Source organism: Daphnia pulex, chromosome 2, assembly GCF_021134715.1.
Source record: "Daphnia pulex isolate KAP4 chromosome 2, ASM2113471v1".
Classification (NCBI taxonomy): domain Eukaryota; kingdom Metazoa; phylum Arthropoda; class Branchiopoda; order Diplostraca; family Daphniidae; genus Daphnia; species Daphnia pulex.
The window spans coordinates 11,582,549-11,607,964 of NC_060018.1; the positions used below are offsets into that span (position 1 = coordinate 11,582,549).

Genomic DNA, 25,416 nt, shown 5'->3' on the forward strand with positions numbered 1-25,416 from the left:
TGGGCTGTAAACTTGTCTAAAACTGGTTCAATTTTTCTGGCGTCGGCAGCATCGGTGAATACAAAAGTATCATAAATTTTGAGGCCCTCACTGCCAAGAAGAGTGATGAGCACGCCCACCATTTGCTCTTCATCCACGTTAAGGCCGCCATTGGTGGCCACCAAGTACCACGAAAACTGTCTACGCCAAATACCCCACTGGGCCGCCAAATCACTGGCGCCGAAAGAAAAAGGTTCAGGAGCCCTCAACGAAGACGACATTTCAAGAAAATGGTGCAAGACAACGAGATGCACGAGATAAAGACAGATACAGTTCAACAACGCGCAGGATGCGTTCGATGAAGACGGATGCAGTTCAATACTCACAAACCACGCGGTTACGAATCAACAGCGTCGAGTTGTGAGAGCACACTTCTGACACCATGTTATAAAGACAAGTGTGTGTCTAAGACTGATTGTATTGGGCTCTGCATCGAGGGGATATGCCCACTCTAGGTGGCACGCCATCTAGCGCTAGATTCTACAACACGTGCCAGGGATCGAACCTGAAATATCCTGCTCCGTAGGCAGGCGCCTTATCCATTGGGCCACACGTCCTATCTTCCACTTAATTTTTGTCCTTGAAAATTTCCATACGTAATTTCTCCGGATCCGAGGGATGAATTTTTGGGAATGAAACTTTTAACTCGATGGTCTCTATGGACTGTGGAACACATTCATCCTTTTTTGTTCTTAATTTTTCCATCTCGTGATCCTCTAACAAATCTGGAAAACGTTGTTTGATTTCCAGGTTGTTTAGCAATATGTATACGACTATATTAATTTCAAGCACAGAGTTTCATCCACGACGGATCCACATCAACGTGTGAAACAAGATAAAACGTTCTTATTACTAAATTAAAAGTTAGAAAAGAAAAATACGCTTTGCTCTTAACTGGGATTTTATTTCGAATACTTTTATTTCTTGTATTTCTGTTTAATTATTCAATCCTATGGAACCCATTAACGATTCGTTTAGATTCTTAAGCTTACATTTTCCACAATTCGTATGAACGTGCCAGGGATCGAACCTGGAATCTCCTGCTACGTAAGCAGGTGTCTTATCCATTGGGCCACACGTCCTGTAATCCACTTAATTTTTGTCCTTAAAAATTTCCATACCTAATTTCTCCGGATCCGAGGGATGAATTTTTGGGAATGAAACTTTAAACTCGATGGGCTCTATGGACTGTGGAACACATTCATCCTTTTTTGTTCTTAATTTTTCCATCTCGTGATCCTCTAACAAATCTGGAAAACGTTGTTTGATTGCCAGGTATTGTTTAGCAATATGTATACGACTATATTAATTTCAAGCTCAGAGTTCCATCCACGACGGATCCACATCAACATGTGAAACAAGATTAAACGTTCTTTTTACTAAATTAAAAGTTAGAAAAGAAAAATACGCTTTTCTCTTAACTGGGATGTTTTTTCGAATGCTTTTATTTCTTGTATTTCTGTTTAATTATTCAATCCTATGGAACCCATTAACGATTCGTTTAGATTCTTAAGCTTACATTTTCCACAAATCGTATGAACGTGCCAGGGATCGAACCTGAAATATCCTGCTCCGTAGGCAGGCGCCTTATCCATTGGGCCACACGTCCTGTAATCCAGTTAATTTTTGTCCTTAAAAATTTTCATACCTAATTTCTACGGATCCGAGGGATGAATTTTTGGGAATGAAACTTTAAACTCGATGGGCTCTATGGACTGTGGAACACATTCATCCTTTTTTGTTCTTAATTTTTCCATCTCGTGATCCTCTAACAAATCTGGAAAATGTTGTTTGATTGCCAGGTTATTTAGCAATATGTATACGACTATATTAATTTCAAGCAAAGAGTTCCATCTACGACGGATCCACATCAACGTGTGAAACAAGATAAAACGTTCTTATTACTTAATTAAAAATTAGAAAAGAAAAAAACGCTTTGCTCTTAACTGGGATTTTATTTCAAATACTTTTATTTCTTGTATTTCTGTTTAATTATTCAATCCTATGGAACCCATTAACGATTCGTTTAGATTCTTAAGCTTACATTTTCCACAATACGTATGAACGTGCCAGGGATCGAACCTGGAATCTCCTGCTCCGTAGGCAGGCGCCTTATCCATTGGGCCACACGTCCTGTAATCCACCTAATTTTTGTCCTTGAACATTTCCATACCTAATTTCTCCGGATCCGAGGGATGAATTTTTGGGAATGAAACTTTAAACTCGATGGGCTCTATGGACTGTGGAACACATTCATCCTTTTTTGTTCTTAATTTTTCCATCTCGTGATCCTCTAACAAATCTGGAAAATGTTGTTTGATTGCCAGGTTGTTTAGCAATATGTATACGACTATATTAATTTCAAGCACAGAGTTCCATCCACGACGGATCCACATCAACGTGTGAAACAAGATTAAACGTTCTTATTACTAAATTAAAAGTGTAATGACTTGTGTGAAGACCTGGCCTACTGCTTGTAGTATAGAGCAATCTACTACGCAGTATCCCAAGGTCAATCTACTACGCCGTACCTCAAGGTCGCTGTACTACGCAGTACCTTGATGGCTTTCTCTATTGCACCATCTCACCTGTTGCCTATGCAACTACATCCGGGATTGCGCCACACTCTGCAGTGATGGTGCAATCCCAACAACCTTGACAACCGCTTATAAAAGCCCGACGCTCTGTTCATCCAGGAGAGTCGTACCCGGCATTGTAACCCAACAACTACGTTAATACAAATACTTGCAAAGAACACTGTCTCCTCCTCGTTATTTAGTTATCAAGAACTATTGTGAAATCATCACAAATTGGTGAACGTGCCAGTTTGGCTTCGAACATCCGACCTTTTTCAACAATCATGGAGGAAGGAGAGAAACACCAAAGCGGTAAGTGAATGACGACTCCTACGTTACCTTGTAAAGATACATCTTATGCTGCTTTAAACGAGTCCCTGATAGGGGAGATAGACTTAGAAGAAGACAGTTACATCAGATCATTTCCACAAAATATTCTACCCATTAGAGAAAGATTTTTTTTCGCAGTGGAACGAGTTAATTAAACTTAAAAAAGACGTCACAGATAGGACATCTACCAGACGAGTGACAAGAAGCGATTTTCTTGCGAAACAGAAAGATATCAAAAATAAAGTCTACAATTCATTAAAGCAATATACTTACGAATTTTATAAAAAAGAATTAGGGGGATCCCAATATATAACCGGTGAGGCAGAAGAAAAAGTAATTGCCGATATAGCTACATATTTAGTACAGTTAAAGGGAGATTTCTTAGTATATGATCCATTGATTCAAAATATACGAACAGCTCACAGTAAAGAAGTTGAATTCAGAAATAAAGCTTTTAAAGTCTTCACAACAGACAGCACAAATCACTCAACCCCCAAACATGACTCAGACTCCTCCAACACCGCCGACCGCTCCTATACAAATTCCTTTAAACCAACAGCAAGGCCCTAGAGCACCTTCCCCCGATCCAAACAATGTTCCATTGACTAAAAGTCATCTCCGTGAACTATACTCGCGGGATGAACGAAAATCAATTCCAGTTTACAAAGGGAAAAGAGGAGATCAACTTATCAATAATTGGTTAAAAGACGCCGAAAGAGAAGCACAAAGCGCAGGATGGAGCGCCAAGGATAAAATTAAATATTTTTCAGATAGATTAAGAGGTGATGCCGCGGATTGGCACAGTGACTACATAGATCACGCTGCGGATAAAGAAGATTACGATGCGTGGGAGAAAGCTATCATTAGCAGATTTTTAACGGAAACAGAGATCGAGAACCTTAAGAAACAATTAAATGAACTAAAACAGATGCCTGATCAGAGTACCCAAACTTATGTTTCAAGACTTAACCATTTGTATGACATTATTCATGGAAAAGAAATCGTTCTTGATGAAACAATTGCACCCCCTGAAGCCGTAGTTCTGGCTAGATCCCTTAGGAAAATTAGAGGAGAAGCAAAACAAAAGATATTGCTAAAAGGCTTGTTACCAAAAATAGTACAGGCCGTGTGGACCAGAATTGACGTAAATAGCTCTTATGAAGATGTTTGCGAGATAGTTTATGCAGCAGAAACTATAGTAAATAGAATGGAGCAGAATGAGGAGAAAAGTCTAAAAGCAACAATTGCAGGTATTTCAGCTCACGAAGACGAGCAAGACGTAGAGCTTCAGAGACAGAAAAATAAGCTTTCCAGACTTGAAAAGCAACTAGCAGGTCTAAATATCGAACAGCGACCATAGGACTTTTAACCACACCAATGTACATAAATTACCAATTATAGCTAATGTAGCTCAGCTAATGAGAATACCAATAACATTTAGTAACCTTAAGACACAAGCAGTAATAGATACCAGTGCAGCCGCAAGCTTCCTAGCACACCGTTTGTTAATATGCATACCGTATAATAGTATTAAAGAATTACAAGTTTCTGACCCAAACGTACAGTTATTTAGAACAGTTTCAGTAGTAGTAGTTAAACCTATTGATAAATATGAATTAAGCATTAGATTAGCTCGTGGACACCCATTTATTCACAAATTTTATGTTATAACAGATCTAGATGAAGGTTGATTAACCCCAGTGAACGTATTATTAGTTATACACATGAGAATGAATTAAGAAACTTGATCATACCCCCTTTATCAATATGTTCAATCAGTATAGCCACACCTCCACAGCTCGATTTAGCAGGAGTCCCAGTGGAGCAGAAGAAAATTTTAAAAACCTGTTGCTTAGCTATTTTTCCCTTTTCAGCGAAAATATTAATGAGTTGGATAAAGCGAAATCGATTAAACATTCCATTCATACCACGCGATTACCAGATGTTATGCCCATGAGGCGCACTCCAAAGAGATTGAGATTAATAGTGAAAAAACAGATTGAGGATATGTTAAGAAATAATATCATTAGACCAAGTACCAGCCCATTTGCCTGTCCTATCTTGCTCGTAGCGAAGAAGGAAGAAGGTCAAATGAGGTTTTGTGTCGACTATCGCCCGCTAAACAATGTAACAGTTAAAGACAGATATCCAATTCCCAATATTCAGTTGATTATCGATAGCCTTCACGGCGCGAAATATTTTTCAACTTTGGATTTGCTCAATGGATATTGGCAGATCGAAATAGAGGAAAAGCATAAATACAAAACTGCTTTCATATGCGAGTATGGACTTAACGAGTTCAACTGCATGCCTTTTGGTTTGTGCAATGCTCCGAGTACTTTCCAGAGGGAAATGAACACCTTGTTTAAAGATGTCTTATATGAATTTGTACTTGTTTATTTGGACGACATCATCGTTTTTAGTAAAACGATGGATGAACATATTCGACACTTGCGGATAGTATTCGACCTGCTAACAAAAGAGAACCTTAAACTAAAGTTAAGTAAATGTGACTTCTTTAAGACGAAAATAAAATACCTAGGACATATTATTACAGCTAGTGGATTTCATCCCGACGACGGGAAAATACGTTCCATACTAAACTACCCTGAACCGTTGAACGTTAAGCAATTATCGTCCTTTTTAGGTTTGGCTAATTATTATCGCAAATTCGTACGCGAGTACGCAAAAATAGCTCATTTCTTGACAGAACTAACGAAAAAAGATAGTACATGGGTATGGGGCGAGAAAGAAAGGGACGCCTTTCAACGTATCAAACATTGCCTAACCAGCAATCCACTTCTGAGGTATCCAGATTTTACCATGGGAATTTCTAGTCTACGCGGACGCCTCAGAATACGGGATTGGTTCAGTATTAGTGCAGATACAGTATACAGTCATCCGTGAAAGTTTCTTGAACAGGCAATTGGCTCTCTATGTTTTAAGTTTAATTTGACGGAAGGGATACTACGGTGCCTACCGTACCCCCAGTATTTTGCGCCTTTTTCTCTTTTTCTTTCGTAGGTAAAGGAAGAGAAGAATATAAATATATATATATTACATATATCATTACATTACTTATCGACATTCCATTAAATACCGCATTGTAGTTCTTATGTTATTCCTGTATTATGCTTCTATTTTTATACTTATATTTTAGCTATTCACATTGTTATGCAATATGCTTATATTCTGTTCAAAAAATTATGCAATGTTTTGTTATTGCATTATTTACACATTTATCCAAAGGTGATGGTATTTTGTTTCCCACTGTATTCAATTTAATCATACATATATACACTTAATAGTAGTATTAGCAGCATACAAAAAATTTTCTCTTGCATGTATTGAAACTTACTACCAAACTACTCGAAACAAAAATGGTTTCCTTCCCCGACCAAACTTCTGCGGAAGGGGGAGGAGTGTAATGACTTGTGTGAAGACCTGGCCTACTGCTTGTAGTATAGAGAAATCTACTACGCAGTATCCCAAGGTCAATCTACTACGCCGTACCTCAAGGTCGCTGTACTACGCAGTACCTTGATGGCTTTCTCTATTGCACCATCTCACCTGTTGCCTATGCAACTACATCCGGGATTGCGCCACACTCTGCAGTGATGGTGCAATCCCAACAACCTTGACAACCGCTTATAAAAGCCCGACGCTCTGTTCATCTAGGAGAGTCGTACCCGGCATTGTAACCCAACAACTACGTTAATACAAATACTTGCAAAGAACACTGTCTCCTCCTCGTTATTTAGTTATCAAGAACTATTGTGAAATCATCACAAAAGTTAGAAAAAAAATACGCTTTGCTCTTAACTGGGATGTTTTTTCGAATACTTTTATTTCTTGTATTTCTGTTTAATTATTCAATCCTATGGAACCAATTAACGATTCGTTTAGACTCTTAAGCTTACATTTTCCACAATTCGTATGAACGTGCCAGGGATCGAACCTGGAATCTCCTGCTCCGTAGGCAGGCGCCTTATCCATTGGGCCATACTTCCTGTAATCCACTTAATTTTTTGTCCTTGAAAATTTCCATACCTAATTTCTACGGATCCGAGGGATGAATTTTTGGGAATGAAACTTTAAACTCGATGGGCTCTATGGACTGTGGAACACATTCATCCTTTTTTGTTCTTAATTTTTCCATCTCGTGATCCTCTAACAAATCTGGAAAATGTTGTTTGATTGCCAGGTTGTTTAGCAATATGTATACGACTATATTAATTTCAAGCACAGAGTTCCATCCACGACGGATCCACATCAACGTGTGAAACAAGATAAAACGTTCTTATTACTAAATTAAAAGTTAGAAAATAAAAATACGCTTTGCTCTTAACTGGGATGTTATTTCGAATACTTTTATTTCTTGTATTTTGTTTAATAATTCAATCCCATGGAACCCATTAACGATTCGTTTAGATTCTTAAGCTTACATTTTCCACAATTCGTATGAACGTGCCAGGGATCGAACCTGGAATCTGCTGCTCCGTAGGCAGGCGCCTTATCCATTGGGCCACACGTCCTGTAATCCACTTAATTTTTGTCCTTAAAAAATTTACATACCTAATTTCTCCGGATCCGAGGGATGAATTTTTGGGAATGAAACTTTAAACTCGATGGGCTCTATGGACTGTGGAACACATTCATCCTTTTTTGTTCTTAATTTTTCCATCTCGTTATCCTCTAACAAATCTGGAAAACGTTGTTTGATTGCCAGGTATTGTTTAGCAATATGTATACGACTATATTAATTTCAAGCACAGAGTTCCATCCACGACGGATCCACATCAACATGTGAAACAAGATAAAACGTTCTTATTACTTAATTAAAAATTAGAAAAGAAAAAAACGCTTTGCTCTTAACTGGGATTTTATTTAGAATACTTTTATTTCTTGTATTTCTGTTTAATTATTCAATCCTATGGAACCCATAAACGATTCGTTTAGTTTCTTAAGCTTACATTTTGCACAATTCGTATGAACGTGATAGGGATCGAACCTGGAATCTCCTGCTCCGTAGGCAGGCGCCTTATCCATTGGGCCACACGTCCTGTAACCCACATAATTTTTGTCCTTAAAAATTTCCATACCTAATTTCTCCGGATCCGAGGGATGAATTTTTGGGAATGAAACTTTGATGGGCTCTATGGACTGTGGAACACATTCATCCTTTTTTGTTCTTAATTTTTCCATCTCGTGATCCTCTAACAAATCTGGAAAATGTTGTTTGATTGCCAGGTTGTTTAGCAATATTTATACGACTATATTAATTTTAAGCACAGAGTTCCATCCACGACGGATCCACATCAACGTGTGAAACAAGATAAAACGTTCTTATTACTAAATTAAAAGTTAGAAAAGAAAAATACGCTTTTCTCTTAATTGGGATTTTATTTAGAATACTTTTATTTCTTGTATTTCTGTTTAATTATTCAATCCTATGGAACCGATAAACGATTCGTTTAGTTTCTTAAGCTTACATTTTGCACAATTCGTATGAACGTGCAAGGGATCGAACCTGGAATCTCCTGCTCCGTAGGCAGGCGCCTTATCAATTGGGCCACACGTCCTGTATTCCACTTAATTTTTGTCCTTGAAAATTTCCATACCTAATTTCTCCTTATCCGAGGGATGAATTTTTGGGAATGAAACTTTAAACTCGATGGGCTCTATGGACTGTGGAACACATTCATCCTTTTTTGTTCTTAATTTTTCCATCTCGTGATCCTCTAACAAATCTGGAAAATGTTGTTTGATTGCCAGGTTGTTTAGCAATATGTATACGACTATATTAATTTCAAGCACAGAGTTCCATCCACGACGGATCCACATCAACGTGTGAAACAAGATAAAACGTTCTTATTACTTAATTAAAAATTAGAAAAGAAAAAAACGCTTTGCTCTTAACTGGGATTTTATTTCGAATACTTTTATTTCTTGTATTTCTGTTTAATTATTCAATCCTATGGAACCCATAAACGATACGTTTAGTTTCTTAAGCTTACAATTTGCACAATTCGTATGAACGTGCAAGGGATCGAACCTGGAATCTCCTGCTCCGTAGGCAGGCGCCTTATCCATTGGGCCACACGTCCTGTAACCCACATAATTTTTGTCCTTAAAAATTTCCATACCTAATTTCTCCTGATCCGAGGGATGAATTTTTGGGAATGAAACTTTAAACTCGATGGGCTCTATGGACTGTGGAACACATTCATCCTTTTTTGTTCTTAATTTTTCCATCTCGTGATCCTCTAACAAATCTGGAAAACGTTGTTTGATTGCCAGGTATTGTTTAGCAATATGTATACGACTATATTAATTTCAAGCACAGAGTTCCATCCACGACGGATCCACATCAACATGTGAAACAAGATTAAACGTTCTTATTACTAAATTAAAAGTTAGAAAAGAAATATACGCTTTGCTCTTAACTGGGATGTTTTTCGCATACTTTTATTTCTTGTATTTCTGTTTAATTATTCAATCCTATGGAACCCATTAACGATTCGTTTAGATTCTTAAGCTTACATTTTCCACAATTCGTATGAACGTGCCAGGGATCGAACCTGGAATCTCCTGCTCCGTAGGCAGGCGGCTTATCCATTGGGCCACACGTCCTGTATTCCACTTAATTTTTGTCCTTAAAAATTTCCATACCTAATTTCTCCGGATCCGAGGAATGAATTTTTGAGAATGAAACTTTAAACTCGATGGGCTCTATGGACTGTGGAACACATTCATCCTTTTTTGTTCTTAATTTTTCCATCTCGTGATCCTCTAACAAATCTGGAAAATGTTGTTTGATTGCCAGGTTGTTTAGCAATATGTATACGACTATATTAATTTCAAGCAAAGAGTTCCATCTACGACGGATCCACATCAACATGTGAAACAAGATAAAACGTTCTTATTACTTAATTAAAAATTAGAAAAGAAAAAAACGCTTTGCTCTTAACTGGGATTTTATTTTGAATACTTTTATTTCTTGTATTTCTGTTTAATTATTCAATCCTATGGAACCCATTAACGATTCGTTTAGATTCTTAAACTTACATTTGCACAATTCGTATGAACGTGCCAGGGATCGAACCTGGAATCTCCTGCTCCGTAGGCAGGCGCCTTATCCATTGGGCCACACGTCCTGTAACCCACATAATTTTTGTCCTTAAAAATTTCCATACCTAATTTCTCCGGATCCGAGGGATGAATTTTTGGGAATGAAACTTTAAACTCGATGGGCTCTATGGACTGTGGAACACATTCATCCTTTTTTGTTCTTAATTTTTCCATCTCGTGATCCTCTAACAAATCTGGAAAACGTTGTTTGATTGCCAGGTATTGTTTAGCAATATGTATACGACTATATTAATTTCAAGCACAGAGTTCCATCCACGACGGATCCACATCAACATGTGAAACAAGATTAAACGTTCTTATTACTAAATTAAAAGTTAGAAAAGAAATATACGCTTTGCTCTTAACTGGGATGTTTTTCGCATACTTTTATTTCTTGTATTTCTGTTTAATTATTCAATCCTATGGAACCCATTAACGATTCGTTTAGATTCTTAAGCTTACATTTTCCACAATTCGTATGAACGTGCCAGGGATCGAACCTGGAATCTCCTGCTCCGTAGGCAGGCGGCTTATCCATTGGGCCACACGTCCTGTATTCCACTTAATTTTTGTCCTTAAAAATTTCCATACCTAATTTCTCCGGATCCGAGGAATGAATTTTTGAGAATGAAACTTTAAACTCGATGGGCTCTATGGACTGTGGAACACATTCATCCTTTTTTGTTCTTAATTTTTCCATCTCGTGATCCTCTAACAAATCTGGAAAATGTTGTTTGATTGCCAGGTTGTTTAGCAATATGTATACGACTATATTAATTTCAAGCAAAGAGTTCCATCTACGACGGATCCACATCAACATGTGAAACAAGATAAAACGTTCTTATTACTTAATTAAAAATTAGAAAAGAAAAAAACGCTTTGCTCTTAACTGGGATTTTATTTTGAATACTTTTATTTCTTGTATTTCTGTTTAATTATTCAATCCTATGGAACCCATTAACGATTCGTTTAGATTCTTAAACTTACATTTTGCACAATTCGTATGAACGTGCAAGGGATCGAACCTGGAATCTCCTGCTCCGTAGGCAGGCGCCTTATCCATTGGGCCACACGTCCTGTAACCCACATAATTTTTGTCCTTAAAAATTTCCATACCTAATTTCTCCGGATCCGAGGGATGAATTTTTGGGAATGAAACTTTAAACTCGATGGGCTCTATGGACTGTGGAACACATTCATCCTTCTTTGTTCTTAATTTTTCCATCTCGTGATCCTCTAACAAATCTGGAGAATGTTGTTTGATTGCCAGGTTGTTTAGTAATATGTATACGACTATATTAATTTCAAGCAAAGAGTTCCATCTACGACGGATCCACATCAACATGTGAAACAAGATAAAACGTTCTTATTACTTAATTAAAAATTAGAAAAGAAAAAAACGCTTTGCTCTTAACTGGGATTTTATTTCGAATACTTTTATTTCTTGTATTTCTGTTTAATTATTCAATCCTATGGAACCCATAAACGATTCGTTTAGTTTTTAATCTTACATTTTGCACAAATCGTATGAACGTGCAAGGGATCGAACCTGGAATCTCCTGCTCCGTAGGCAGGCGCCTTATCCATTGGGCCACACGTCCTTTAACCCACATAATTTTTGTCCTTAAAAATTTTCATACCTAATTTCTCCGGATCCGAGGGATGAATTTTTGGGAATGAAACTTTAAACTCGATGGGCTCTATGGACTGTGGAACACATTCATCCTTTTTTGTTCTTAATTTTTCCATCTCGTGATCCTCTAACAAATCTGGAAAACGTTGTTTGATTGCCAGGTATTGTTTAGCAATATGTATACGACTATATTAATTTCAAGCAAAGAGTTCCATCTACGACGGATCCACATCAACATGTGAAACAAGATAAAACGTTCTTATTACTTAATTAAAAATTAGAAAAGAAAAAATCGCTTTGCTCTTAACTGGGATTTTATTTTGAATACTTTTATTTCTTGTATTTCTGTTTAATTATTCAATCCTATGGAACCCATTAACGATTCGTTTAGATTCTTAAACTTACATTTCCACAATTCGTATGAACGTGCCAGGGATCGAACCTGGAATCTCCTGCTCCGTAGGCAGGCGCCTTATCCATTGGGCCACACGTCCTGTAATCCACTTAATTTTTGTCCTTGAAAATTTCCATACCTAATTTCTCCTTATCCGAGGGATGAATTTTTGGGAATGAAACTTTAAACTCGATGGGCTCTATGGACTGTGGAACACATTCATCCTTTTTTGTTCTTAATTTTTCCATCTCGTGATCCTCTAACAAATCTGGAAAATGTTGTTTGATTGCCAGGTTGTTTAGCAATATGTATACGACTATATTAATTTCAAGCACAGAGTTCCATCCACGACGGATCCACATCAACGTGTGAAACAAGATAAAACGTTCTTATTACTTAATTAAAAATTAGAAAAGAAAAAAACGCTTTGCTCTTAACTGGGATTTTATTTCGAATACTTTTATTTCTTGTATTTCTGTTTAATTATTCAATCCTATGGAACCCATAAACGATTCGTTATTTAGTTTCTTAAGCTTACATTTTGCACAATTCGTATGAACGTGTTAGGGATCGAACCTGGAATCTCCTGCTCCGTAGGCAGGCGCCTTATCCATTGGGCCACACGTCCTGTAACCCACATAATTTTTGTCCTTAAAAATTTCCATACCTAATTTCTCCGGATCCGAGGGATGAATTTTTGGGAATGAAACTTTAAACTCGATGGGCTCTATGGACTGTGGAACACATTCATCCTTTTTTGTTCTTAATTTTTCCATCTCGTGATCCTCTAACAAATCTGGAAAACGTTGTTTGATTGCCAGGTATTGTTTAGCAATATGTATACGACTATATTAATTTCAAGCACAGAGTTCCATCCACGACGGATCCACATCAACATGTGAAACAAGATTAAACGTTCTTATTACTAAATTAAAAGTTAGAAAAGAAATATACGCTTTGCTCTTAACTGGGATGTTTTTCGCATACTTTTATTTCTTGTATTTCTGTTTAATTATTCAATCCTATGGAACCCATTAACGATTCGTTTAGATTCTTAAGCTTACATTTTCCACAATTCGTATGAACGTGCCAGGGATCGAACCTGGAATCACCTGCTCCGTAGGCAGGCGGCTTATCCATTGGGCCACACGTCCTGTATTCCACATAATTTTTGTCCTTAAAAATTTCCATACCTAATTTCTCCGGATCCGAGGAATGAATTTTTGAGAATGAAACTTTAAACTCGATGGGCTCTATGGACTGTGGAACACATTCATCCTTTTTTGTTCTTAATTTTTCCATCTCGTGATCCTCTAACAAATCTGGAAAATATTGTTTGATTGCCAGGTTGTTTAGCAATATGTATACGACTATATTAATTTCAAGCAAAGAGTTCCATCTACGACGGATCCACATCAACATGTGAAACAAGATAAAACGTTCTTATTACTTAATTAAAAATTAGAAAAGAAAAAAACGCTTTGCTCTTAACTGGGATTTTATTTTGAATACTTTTATTTCTTGTATTTCTGTTTAATTATTCAATCCTATGGAACCCATTAACGATTCGTTTAGATTCTTAAGCTTACATTTCCACAATTCGTATGAACGTGCCAGGGATCGAACCTGGAATCTCCTGCTCCGTAGGCAGGCGCCTTATCCATTGGGCCACACGTCCTGTAATCCACTTAATTTTTGTCCTTGAAAATTTCCATACCTAATTTCTCCTTATCCGAGGGATGAATTTTTGGGAATGAAACTTTAAACTCGATGGGCTCTATGGACTGTGGAACACATTCATCCTTTTTTGTTCTTAATTTTTCCATCTCGTGATCCTCTAACAAATCTGGAAAATGTTGTTTGATTGCCAGGTTGTTTAGCGATATGTATACGACTATATTAATTTCAAGCACAGAGTTCCATCCACGACGGATCCACATCAACGTGTGAAACAAGATAAAACGTTCTTATTACTTAATTAAAAATTAGAAAAGAAAAAAACGCTTTGGTCTTAACTGGGATTTTATTTCGAATACTTTTATTTCTTGTATTTCTGTTTAATTATTCAATCCTATGGAACCCATAAACGATTCGTTTAGTTTCTTAAGCTTACATTTTCCACAATTCGTATGAACGTGCCAGGGATCGAACCTGGAATCTCCTGCTCCGTAGGCAGGCGCCTTATCCATTGGGCCACACGTCCTGTAATCCACTTAATTTTTGTCCTTAAAAATTTCCATACCTAATTTCTCCGGATCCGAGGGATGAATTTTTGGGAATGAAACTTTAAACTCGATGGGCTCTATGGACTGTGGAACACATTCATCCTTTTTTGTTCTTAATTTTTCCATCTCGTGATCCTCTAACAAATCTGGAGAATGTTGTTTGATTGCCAGGTTGTTTAGTAATATGTATACGACTATATTAATTTCAAGCAAAGAGTTCCATCTACGACGGATCCACATCAACATGTGAAACAAGATAAAACGTTCTTATTACTTAATTAAAAATTAGAAAAGAAAAAAACGCTTTGGTCTTAACTGGGATTTTATTTCGAATACTTTTATTTCTTGTATTTCTGTTTAATTATTCAATCCTATGGAACCCATAAACGATTCGTTTAGTTTCTTAAGCTTACATTTTGCACAAATCGTATGAAAGTGCAAGGGATCGAACCTGGAATCTCCTGCTCCGTAGGCAGGCGCCTTATCCATTGGTCCACACGTCCTGTAACCCACATAATTTTTGCCCTTAAAAATTTTCATACCTAATTTCTCCGGATCCGAGGGATGAATTTTTGGGAATGAAACTTTAAACTCGATGGGCTCTATGGACTGTGGAACACATTCATCCTTTTTTGTTCTTAATTTTTCCATCTCGTGATCCTCTAACAAATCTGGAAAACGTTGTTTGATTGCCAGGTATTGTTTAGCAATATGTATACGACTATATTAATTTCAAGCACAGAGTTCCATCCACGACGGATCCACATCAACATGTGAAACAAGATTAAACGTTCTTATTACTAAATTAAAAGTTAGAAAAGAAATATACGCTTTGCTCTTAACTGGGATGTTTTTTCGAATACTTTTATTTCTTGTATTTCTGTTTAATTATTCAATCCTATAGAACCCATTAACGATTCGTTTAGATTCTTAAGCTTACATTTTCCACAATTCGTATGAACGTGCCAGGGATCGAACCTGGAATCTACTGCTCCGTAGGCAGGCGCCTTATCCATTGGGCCACACGTCCTGTAATCCACTTAATTTTTGTCCTTAAAAATTTCCATACCTAATTTCTCCGGATCCGAGGGATGAATTTTAGAGAATGAAACTTTAAACTCGATGGGCTCTATGGACTGTGGAACACATTCATCCTTTTTTGTTCTTAATTTTTCCATCTCGTGATCCTCTAACAAATCTGGAAAATGTTGTTTGATTGCCAGGTTGTTAAGCAATATGTATACGACTATATTAATTTCAAGCAAAGAGTTCCATCTACGACGGATCCACATCAACATGTGAAACAAGATAAAACGTTCTTATTACTTAATTAAAAATTAGAAAAGAAAAAAACGCTTTGCTCTTAACTGGGATTTTATTTCGAATACTTTTATTTCTTGTATTTCTGTTTAATTATTCAATCCTATGGAACCCAAAAAGGATTCGTTTAGTTTCTTAAGCTTACATTTTGCAAAATTCGTATGAACGTGCAAGGGATCGAACCTGGAATCTCCTGCTCCGTAGGCAGGCGCCTTATCCATTGGGCCACACGTCCTGTAACCCACATAATTTTTGTCCTTGAAAATTTCCATACCTAATTTCTCCGGATCCGAGGGATGAATTTTTGAGAATGAAACTTTAAACTCGATGGGCTCTATGGACTGTGGAACACATTCATCCTTTTTTGTTCTTAATTTTTCCATCTCGTGATCCTCTAACAAATCTGGAAAATTTTGTTTGATTGCCAGGTTGTTTAGCAATATGTATACGACTATATTAATTTCAAGCAAAGAGTTCCATCTACGACGGATCCACATCAACATGTGAAACAAGATAAAACGTTCTTATTACTTAATTAAAAATTAGAAAAGAAAAAAACGCTTTGCTCTTAATTGGGATTTTATTTAGAATACTTTTATTTCTTGTATTTCTGTTTAATTATTCAATCCTATGGAACCCATTAACGATTCGTTTAGATTCTTAAGCTTACATTTTCAACAATTCGGATGAACGTGCCAGGGATCGAACCTGGAATCTCCTGCTCCGTAGGCAGGCGCCTTATCCATTGGGCCACACGTCCTGTAATCCACTTAATTTTTGTCCTTGAAAATTTCCATACCTAATTTCTCCTTATCCGAGGGATGAATTTTTGGGAATGAAACTTTAAACTCGGTGGGCTCTATGGACTGTGGAACACATTCATCCTTTTTTGTTCTTAATTTTTCCATCTCGTGATCCTCTAACAAATCTGGAAAATGTTGTTTGATTGCCAGGTTGTTTAGCAATATGTATACGACTATATTAATTTCAAGCACAGAGTTCCATCCACGACGGATCCACATCAACGTGTGAAACAAGATAAAACGTTCTTATTACTAAATTAAAAGTAAGAAAAGAAAAATACGCTTTGCTCTTAACTGGGATGTTATTTCGAATACTTTTATTTCTTTTATTTCTGTTTAATTATTTAATCCTATTGAACCCATTAACGATTCGTTTAGTTTCTTAAGCTTACAATTTCCACAATTCGTATGAACGTGCCAGGGATCGAACCTGGAATCTCCTGCTCCGTAGGCAGGCGCCTTATCCATTGGGCCACACGTCCTGTAATCCACTTAATTTTTGTCCTTGAAAATTTCCATACCTAATTTCTCCTTATCCGAGGGATGAATTTTTGGGAATGAAACTTTAAACTCGATGGGCTCTATGGACTTTGGAACACATTCATCCTTTTTTGTTCTTAATTTTTCCATCTCGTGATCCTCTAACAAATCTGGAAAACGTTGTTTGATTGCCAGGTATTGTTTAGCAATATGTATACGACTATATTAATTTCAAGCACAGAGTTCCATCCACGACGGATCCACATCAACATGTGAAACAAGATTAAACGTTCTTATTACTAAATTAAAAGTTAGAAAAGAAATATAAGCTTTGCTCTTAACTGGGATGTTTTTTCGAATACTTTTATTTCTTGTATTTCTGTTTAATTATTCAATCCTATGGAACCCATTAACGATTCGTTTAGATTCTTAAGCTTACATTTTCCACAATTCGTATGAACGTGCCAGGGATCGAACCTGGAATCTCCTGCTCCGTAGGCAGGCGCCTTATCCATTGGGCCACACGTCCTGTAATCCACTTAATTTTTGTCCTTAAAAATTTCCATACCAAATTTCTCCGGATCCGAGGGATGAATTTTTGAGAATGAAACTTTAAACTCGATGGGCTCTATGGACTGTGGAACACATTCATCCTTTTTTGTTCTTAATTTTTCCATCTCGTGATCCTCTAACAAATCTGGAAAATGTTGTTTGATTGCCAGGTTGTTTAGCAATATGTATACGACTATATTAATTTCAAGCAAAGAGTTTTATCTACGACGGATCCACATCAACATGTGAAACAAGATAAAACGTTCTTATTACTTAATTAAAAATTAGAAAAGAAAAAAACGCTTTGCTCTTAACTGGGATTTTATTTCGAATACTTTTATTTCTTGTATTTCTGTTTAATTATTCAATCCTATGGAACCCATAAACGATTCGTTTAGTTTCTTAAGCTTACAATTTGCACAATTCGTATGAACGTGCAAGGGATCGAACCTGGAATCTCCTGCTCCGTAGGCAGGCGCCTTATCCATTGGGCCACACGTCCTGTAACCCACATAATTTTTGTCCTTAAAAATTTCCATACCTAATTTCTCCGGATCCGAGGGATGAATTTTTGGGAATGAAACTTTAAACTCGATGGGCTCTATGGACTGTGGAACACATTCATCCTTTTTTGTTCTTAATTTTTCCATCTCGTGATCCTCTAACAAATCTGGAAAATGTTGTTTGATTGCCAGGTTGTTTAGCAATATTTATACGACTATATTAATTTTAAGCACAGAGTTCCATCCACGACGGATCCACATCAACGTGTGAAACAAGATAAAACGTTCTTATTACTAAATTAAAAGTTAGAAAAGAAAAATACGCTTTTCTCTTAATTGGGATTTTATTTAGAATACTTTTATTTCTTGTATTTCTGTTCAATTATTCAATCCTATGGAACCCATTAACGATTCGTTTAGATTCTTAAGCTTACATTTTCCACAATTCGGATGAACGTGCCTGGGATCGAACCTGGAGTCTCCTGCTCCGTAGGCAGGTGCCTTATCCATTGGGCCACACGTCCTGTAATCCACTTAATTTTTGTCCTTGAAAATTTCCATACCTAATTTCTCCTTATCCGAGGGATGAATTTTTGGGAATGAAACTTTAAACTCGATGGGCTCTATGGACTGTGGAACACATTCATCCTTTTTTGTTCTTAATTTTTCCATCTCGTGATCCTCTAACAAATCTGGAAAATGTTGTTTGATTGCCAGGTTGTTTAGCAATATGTATACGACTATATTAATTTCAAGCACAGAGTTCCATCCACGACGGATCCACATCAACGTGTGAAACAAGATAAAACGTTCTTATTACTAAATTAAAAGTTAGAAAAGAAAAATACGCTTTGCTCTTAACTGGGATGTTATTTCGAATACTTTTATTTCTTGTATTTCTGTTTAGATTCTTAAGCTTACATTTTCCACAATTCGTATGAGAGTGCCAGGGATCGAACCTGGAATCTCCTGCTCCGTAGGCAGGCGCCTTATCCATTGGGCCACACGTCCTGTAATCTACTTAATTTTTGTCCTTAAGAATTTCCATACCTAATTTCTCCGGATCCGAGGGATGAATTTTTGGGAATGAAACTTTAAACTCGATGGGCTCTATAGACTGTGGAACACATTCATCCTTTTTTGTTCTTAATTTTTCCATCTCGTGATCCTCTAACAAATCTGGAAAACGTTGTTTGATTGCCAGGTATTGTTTAGCAATATGTATACGACTATATTAATTTCAAGCACAGAGTTCCATCCACGACGGATCCAAATCAACATGTGAACCAAGATTAAACGTTCTTATTACTAAATTAAAAGTTAGAAAAGAAATATACGCTTTGCTCTTAACTGGGATGTTTTTTCGAATATTTTTATTTCTTGTATTTCTGTTTAATTATTCAATTCTATGGAACCCATTAACGATTCGTTTAGATTCTTAAGCTTTCATTTTCCACAATTCGTATGAACGTGCCAGGGATCGAACCTGGAATCTCCTGCTCCGTAGGCAGGCGCCTTATCCATTGGGCCACACGTCCTGTAATCCACTTAATTTTTGTCCTTAAAAATTTCCATACCTAATTTCTCCGGATCCGAGGGATGCATTTTTGAGAATGAAACTTTAAACTCGATGGGCTCTATGGACTGTGGAACACATTCATCCTTTTTTGTTCTTAATTTTTCCATCTCGTGATCCTCTAACAAATCTGGAAAATGTTGTTTGATTGCCAGGTTGTTTAGCAATATGTATACGACTATATTAATTTCAAGCAAAGAGTTCCATCCACGACGGATCCACATCAACGTGTGAAACAAGATAAAACGTTCTTATAACTAAATTAAAAGTTAGAAAAGAAAAATACGCTTTTCTCTTAATTGGGATTTTATTTAGAATACTTTTATTTCTTGTATTTCTGTTTAATTATTCAATCAAATGGAACCCATTAACGATTCGTTTAGATTCTTAAGCTTACATTTTCCACAATTCGTATGAACGTGCCAGGGATCGAACCTGGAATCTCCTGCTCCGTAGGCAGGCGCCTTATCCATTGGGTCACACGTCCTGTAATCCACTTAATTTTTGTCCTTGAAAATTTCCATACCTAATTTCTCCGGATCCGAGGGATGAATTTTTGAGAATGAAACTTTAAACTCGATGGGCTCTATGGACTGTGGAACATATTCATCCTTTTTTGTTCTTAATTTTTCCATCTCGTGATCCTCTAACAAATCTGGAAAATGTTGTTTGATTGCCAGGTTGTTTAGCAATATGTATACGACTATATTAATTTCAAGCAAAGAGTTCCATCTACGACGGATCCACATCAACATGTGAAACAAGATAAAACGTTCTTATTACTTAATTAAAAATTAGAAAAGAAAAAAACGCTTTGCTCTTAACTGGGATTTTATTTCGAATACTTTTATTTCTTGTATTTCTGTTTAATTATTCAATCCTATGGAACCCATAAACGATTCGTTTAGTTTCTTAAGCTTACATTTTCCACAATTCGTATGAACGTGCCAGGGATCGAACCTGGAATCTCCTGCTCCGTAGGCAGGCGCCTTATCCATTGGGCCACACGTCCTGTAATCCACTTAATTTTTGTCCTTTAACATTTCCATACCTAATTTCTTCTTTTCACCGGATCCGAGGGATGAATTTTTGGGAATAAAACTTAAAACTCGATGGGCTCTATGGACTGTGGAACACATTCATCCTTTTTTGTTCTTAATTTTTCCATCTCGTGATCCTCTAACAAATCTGGAAAACGTTGTTTGATTGCCAGGTATTGTTTAGCAATATGTATACGACTATATTAATTTCAAGCACAGAGATCCATCCACGACGGATCCACATCAACGTGTGAAACAAGATAAAACGTTCTTATTACTAAATTAAAAGTTAGAAAAGAAAAATACGCTTTGCACTTAACTGGGATGTTATTTCGAATACTTTTATTTCTTGTATTTCTGTTTAATTATTCAATCCTATGGAACCCATTAACGATTCGTTTAGATTCTTAAGCATACATTTTCCACAATTCGTATGAACGTGCCAGGGATCGAACCTGGAATCTCCTGCTCCGTATAGACAGGCGCCTTATCCATTGGGCCACACGTCCTGTAATCCACTTAATTTTTGTCCTTAAAAATTTCCATACCTAATTTCTCCGGATCCGAGGGATGAATTTTTGGGAATGAAACTTTAAACTCGATGGGCTCTATGGACTGTGGAACACATTCATCCTTTTTTGTTCTTAATTTTTCCATCTCGTGATCTTCTAACAAATCTGGAAAATGTTGTTTGATTGCCCGGTTGTTTAGCAATATGTATACGACTATATTAATTTTAAGCACAGAGTTCCATCCACGACGGATCCACATCAACGTGTGAAACAAGATAAAACGTTCTTATTACTAAATTAAAAGTTAGAAAATAAAAATACGCTTTTCTCTTAATTGGGATTTTATTTCGAATACTTTTATTTCTTGTATTTCTGTTTAATTATTCAATCCTATGGAACCCATTAACGATTCGTTTAGATTCTTAAGCTTACATTTTCCACAATTCGTATGAACGTGCCAGGGATCGAACCTGGAATCTCCTACTCCGTAGGCAGGCGCCTTATCCATTGGGCCACACGTCCAGTAATCCACTTAATTTTTGTCCTTGAAAATTTCCATACCTAATTTCTCCGGATCCGAGGGATGAATTTTTGGGAATGAAACTTTAAACTCGATGGGCTCTATGGACTGTGGAACACATTCATCCTTTTTTGTTCTTAATTTTTCCATCTCGTGATCCTCTAACAAATCTGGAAAACGTTGTTTGATTGCCAGGTATTGTTTAGCAATATGTATACGACTATATTAATTTCAAGCACAGAGTTCCATCCACGACGGATCCACATCAACATGTGAAACAAGATTAAACGTTCTTATTACTAAATTAAAAGTTAGAAAAAAAATACGCTTTGCTCTTAACTGGGATGTTTTTTCGAATACTTTTATTTCTTGTATTTTGTTTAATAATTCAATCCTATGGAAGCCATTATCAATTGGTTTAGATTCATAAGCTTACATTTTCCACAATTCGTATGAACGTGCCAGGGATCGAACCTGGAATCTCCTGCTCCGTAGACAGGCGCCTTATCCATTGGGCCACACGTCCAGTAATCCACTTAATTTTTGTCCTTAAAAATTTCCATACCTAATTTCTACGGATCCGAGGGATGAATTTTTGGGAATGAAACTTTAAACTCGATGGGCTCTATGGACTGTGGAACACATTCATCCTTTTTTGTTCTTAATTTTTCCATCTCGTGATCCTCTAACAAATCTGGAAAATGTTGTTTGATTGCCAGGTTGTTTAGCAATATGTATACGAATATATTAATTTCAAGCACAGAGTTCCATCCACGACGGATCCACATCAACGTGTGAAACAAGATAAAACGTTCTTATTACTAAATTAAAAGTTAGAAAAGAAAAATACGCTTTTCTCTTAATTGGGATTTTATTTAGAATACTTTTATTTCTTGTATTTCTGTTTAATTATTCAATCCTATGGAACCCATTAACGATTCGTTTAGATTCTTAAGCTTACATTTTCCACAATTCGGATGAACGTTCCAGGGATCGAACCTGGAATCTCCTGCTCCGTAGGCAGGCGCCTTATCCATTGGGCCACACGTCCTGTAATCCACTAAATTTTTGTCCTTAAAAATTTCCATACCTAATTTCTCCGGATCCGAGGGATGAATTTTTGAGAATGAAACTTTAAACTTGATGGGCTCTATGGACTGTGGAACACATTCATCCTTTTTTGTTCTTAATTTTTCCATCTCGTGATCCTCTAACAAATCTGGAAAATGTTGTTTGATTGCCAGGTTGTTTAGCAATATGTATACGACTATATTAATTTCAAGCAAAGAGTTCCATCCACGACGGATCCACATCAACATGTGAAACAAGATTAAACGTTCTTATTACTAAATTAAAAGTTAGAAAAGAAATATACGCTTTGCTCTTAACTGGGATGTTTTTTCGAATACTTTTATTTCTTGTATTTCTGTTTAATTATTCAATCCTATGGAACCCATTAACGATTCGTTTAGATTCCTAAGCTTACAATTTCCACAATTCGTATGAACGTGCCAGGGATCGAACCTGGAATCTCCTGCTCCGTAGGCAGGCGCCTTATCCATTGGGCCACACGTCCTGTAATCCACTTAATTTTGGTCCTTGAAAATTTCCATACATAATTTCTCCGGATCCGAGGGATGAATTTTTGGGAATGAAACTTTAAACTCGATGGGCTCTATGGACTGTGGAACACATTCATCCTTTTTTGTTTTTAATTTTTCCATCTCGTGATCTTCTAACAAATCTAGAAAATGTTGTTTGATTGCCAGGTTGTTTAGCAATATGTATACGACTATATTAATTTTAAGCAAAGAGTTCCATCCACGACGGATCCACATCAACGTGTGAAACAAGATAAAACGTTCTTATTACTAAATTAAAAGTTAGAAAAGAAAAATACGCTTTTCTCTTAATTGGGATTTTATTTAGAATACTTTTATTTCTTGTATTTCTGTTTAATTATTCAATCCTATGGAACCCATTAACGATTCGTTTAGATTCTTAAGCTTACATTTTCCACAATTCGGATGAACGTGCCAGGGATCGAACCTGGAATCTCCTGCTCCGTAGGCAGGCGCCTTATCCATTGGGCCACACGTCCTGTAATCCACTTAATTTTTGTCCTTGAAAATTTCCATACCTAATTTCTTCTTATCCGAGGGATGAATTTTTGGGAATGAAACTTTAAACTCGATGGGCTCTATGAACTGTGGAACACATTCATCCTTTTTTGTTCTTAATTTTTCCATCTCGTGTTCCTCTAACAAATCTGGAAAACGTTGTTTGATTGCCAGGTATTGTTTAGCAATATGTATACGACTATATTAATTTCAAGCACAGAGTTCCATCCACGACGGATCCACATCAACATGTGAAACAAGATTAAACGTTCTTATTACTAAATTAAAAGTTAGAAAAGAAATATACGCTTTACTCTTAACTGGGATGTTTTTTCGAATACTTTTATTTCTTGTATTTCTGTTTAATTATTCAATCCTATGGAACCCATTAACGATTTGTTTAGATTCCTAAGCTTACATTTTCCACAATTCGTATGAACGTGCCAGGGATCGAACCTGGAATCTCCTGCTCCGTAGGCAGGCGCCTTATCCATTGGGCCACACGTCCTGTAATCCACTTAATTTTGGTCCTTGAAAATTTCCATACCTAATTTCTCCGGATCCGAGGGATGAATTTTTGGGAATGAAACTTTAAACTCGATGGGCTCTATGGACTGTGGAACACATTCATCCTTTTTTGTTCTTAATTTTTCCATCCCGTGATCTTCTAACAAATCTAGAAAATGTTGTTTGATTGCCAGGTTGTTTAGCAATATGTATACGACTATATTAATTTCAAGCACAGAGTTCCATCCACGACGGATCCACATCAACATGTGAAACAAGATTTAACGTTCTTATTACTAAATTAAAAGTTAGAAAAGAAATATACGCTTTGCTCTTAACTGGGATGTTTTTTCGAATACTTTTATTTCTTGTATTTCTGTTTAATTATTCAATCATATGGAATCCATTAACGATTCGTTTTGATTCCTAAGCTTACATTTTCCACAATTCGTATGAACGTGCCAGGGATCGAACCTGGAATCTCCTGCTCCGTAAACAGGCGCCTAATCCATTGGGCCACACGTCCTATCTTCCACTTAATTTTTGTCCTTGAAAATTTCCATACCTAATTTCTCCGGATCCGAGGGATGAATTTTTGGGAATGAAACTTTAAACTCGATGGGCTCTATGGACTGTGGAACACATTCATCCTTTTTTGTTCTTAATTTTTCCATCTCGTGATCCTCTAACAAATCTGGAAAACGTTGTTTGATTGCCAGGCATTGTTTAGCAATATGTATACGACTATATTAATTTCAAGCACAGAGTTCCATCCACGACGGATCCACATCAACGTGTGAAAAAAGATAAAACGTTCTTATTACTTAATTAAAAATTAGAAAAGAAAAAAACGCTTTGCTCTTAACTGGGATTTTATTTCGAATACTTTTATTTCTTGTATTTCTGTTTAATTATTCAATCCTATGAAACCCATTAACGATTCGTTTAGATTCTTAAGCTTACATTTTCCACAATTCGTATGAACGTGCCAGGGATCGAACCTGGAATCTCCTGCTCCGTAGGCAGGCGCCTTATCCATTGGGCCACACGTCCTGTAATCCACTTAATTTTTGTCCTTAAAAATTTCCATACCTAATTTCTCCTTATCCGAGGGATGAATTTTTGGGAATGAAACTTTAAACTCGATGGGCTCTA

General features: G+C 36.6%; 1 protein-coding gene and 16 non-coding genes across 17 annotated transcripts in view; 1 reads left to right on the forward strand and 16 right to left on the reverse strand.

The window, feature by feature from the left end:
* Nucleotides 1-25,416, forward strand: part of LOC124203399 (mRNA-capping enzyme-like) — an 80,941-nt gene that overhangs the window by 18,174 nt on the left and 37,351 nt on the right. The window lies entirely within an intron of this gene.
* Nucleotides 2,101-2,173, reverse strand: Trnar-acg. The gene has a single exon. It is a non-coding gene; the product is annotated as a tRNA-Arg (tRNA).
* On the reverse strand, nt 10,030-10,102 carry Trnar-acg. The gene has a single exon. It is a non-coding gene; the product is annotated as a tRNA-Arg (tRNA).
* Trnar-acg lies at nt 12,131-12,203 on the reverse strand. Its single transcript has one exon. It is a non-coding gene; the product is annotated as a tRNA-Arg (tRNA).
* On the reverse strand, nt 13,709-13,781 carry Trnar-acg. Its single transcript has one exon. It is a non-coding gene; the product is annotated as a tRNA-Arg (tRNA).
* Nucleotides 14,234-14,306, reverse strand: Trnar-acg. The gene has a single exon. It is a non-coding gene; the product is annotated as a tRNA-Arg (tRNA).
* On the reverse strand, nt 16,336-16,408 carry Trnar-acg. The gene has a single exon. It is a non-coding gene; the product is annotated as a tRNA-Arg (tRNA).
* Nucleotides 16,861-16,933, reverse strand: Trnar-acg. The gene has a single exon. It is a non-coding gene; the product is annotated as a tRNA-Arg (tRNA).
* Trnar-acg lies at nt 17,388-17,460 on the reverse strand. Its single transcript has one exon. It is a non-coding gene; the product is annotated as a tRNA-Arg (tRNA).
* On the reverse strand, nt 19,452-19,524 carry Trnar-acg. Its single transcript has one exon. It is a non-coding gene; the product is annotated as a tRNA-Arg (tRNA).
* Trnar-acg lies at nt 20,502-20,574 on the reverse strand. The gene has a single exon. It is a non-coding gene; the product is annotated as a tRNA-Arg (tRNA).
* On the reverse strand, nt 21,564-21,636 carry Trnar-acg. Its single transcript has one exon. It is a non-coding gene; the product is annotated as a tRNA-Arg (tRNA).
* Trnar-acg lies at nt 22,088-22,160 on the reverse strand. Its single transcript has one exon. It is a non-coding gene; the product is annotated as a tRNA-Arg (tRNA).
* Trnar-acg lies at nt 23,138-23,210 on the reverse strand. Its single transcript has one exon. It is a non-coding gene; the product is annotated as a tRNA-Arg (tRNA).
* Nucleotides 23,663-23,735, reverse strand: Trnar-acg. The gene has a single exon. It is a non-coding gene; the product is annotated as a tRNA-Arg (tRNA).
* Nucleotides 24,190-24,262, reverse strand: Trnar-acg. The gene has a single exon. It is a non-coding gene; the product is annotated as a tRNA-Arg (tRNA).
* Nucleotides 25,242-25,314, reverse strand: Trnar-acg. The gene has a single exon. It is a non-coding gene; the product is annotated as a tRNA-Arg (tRNA).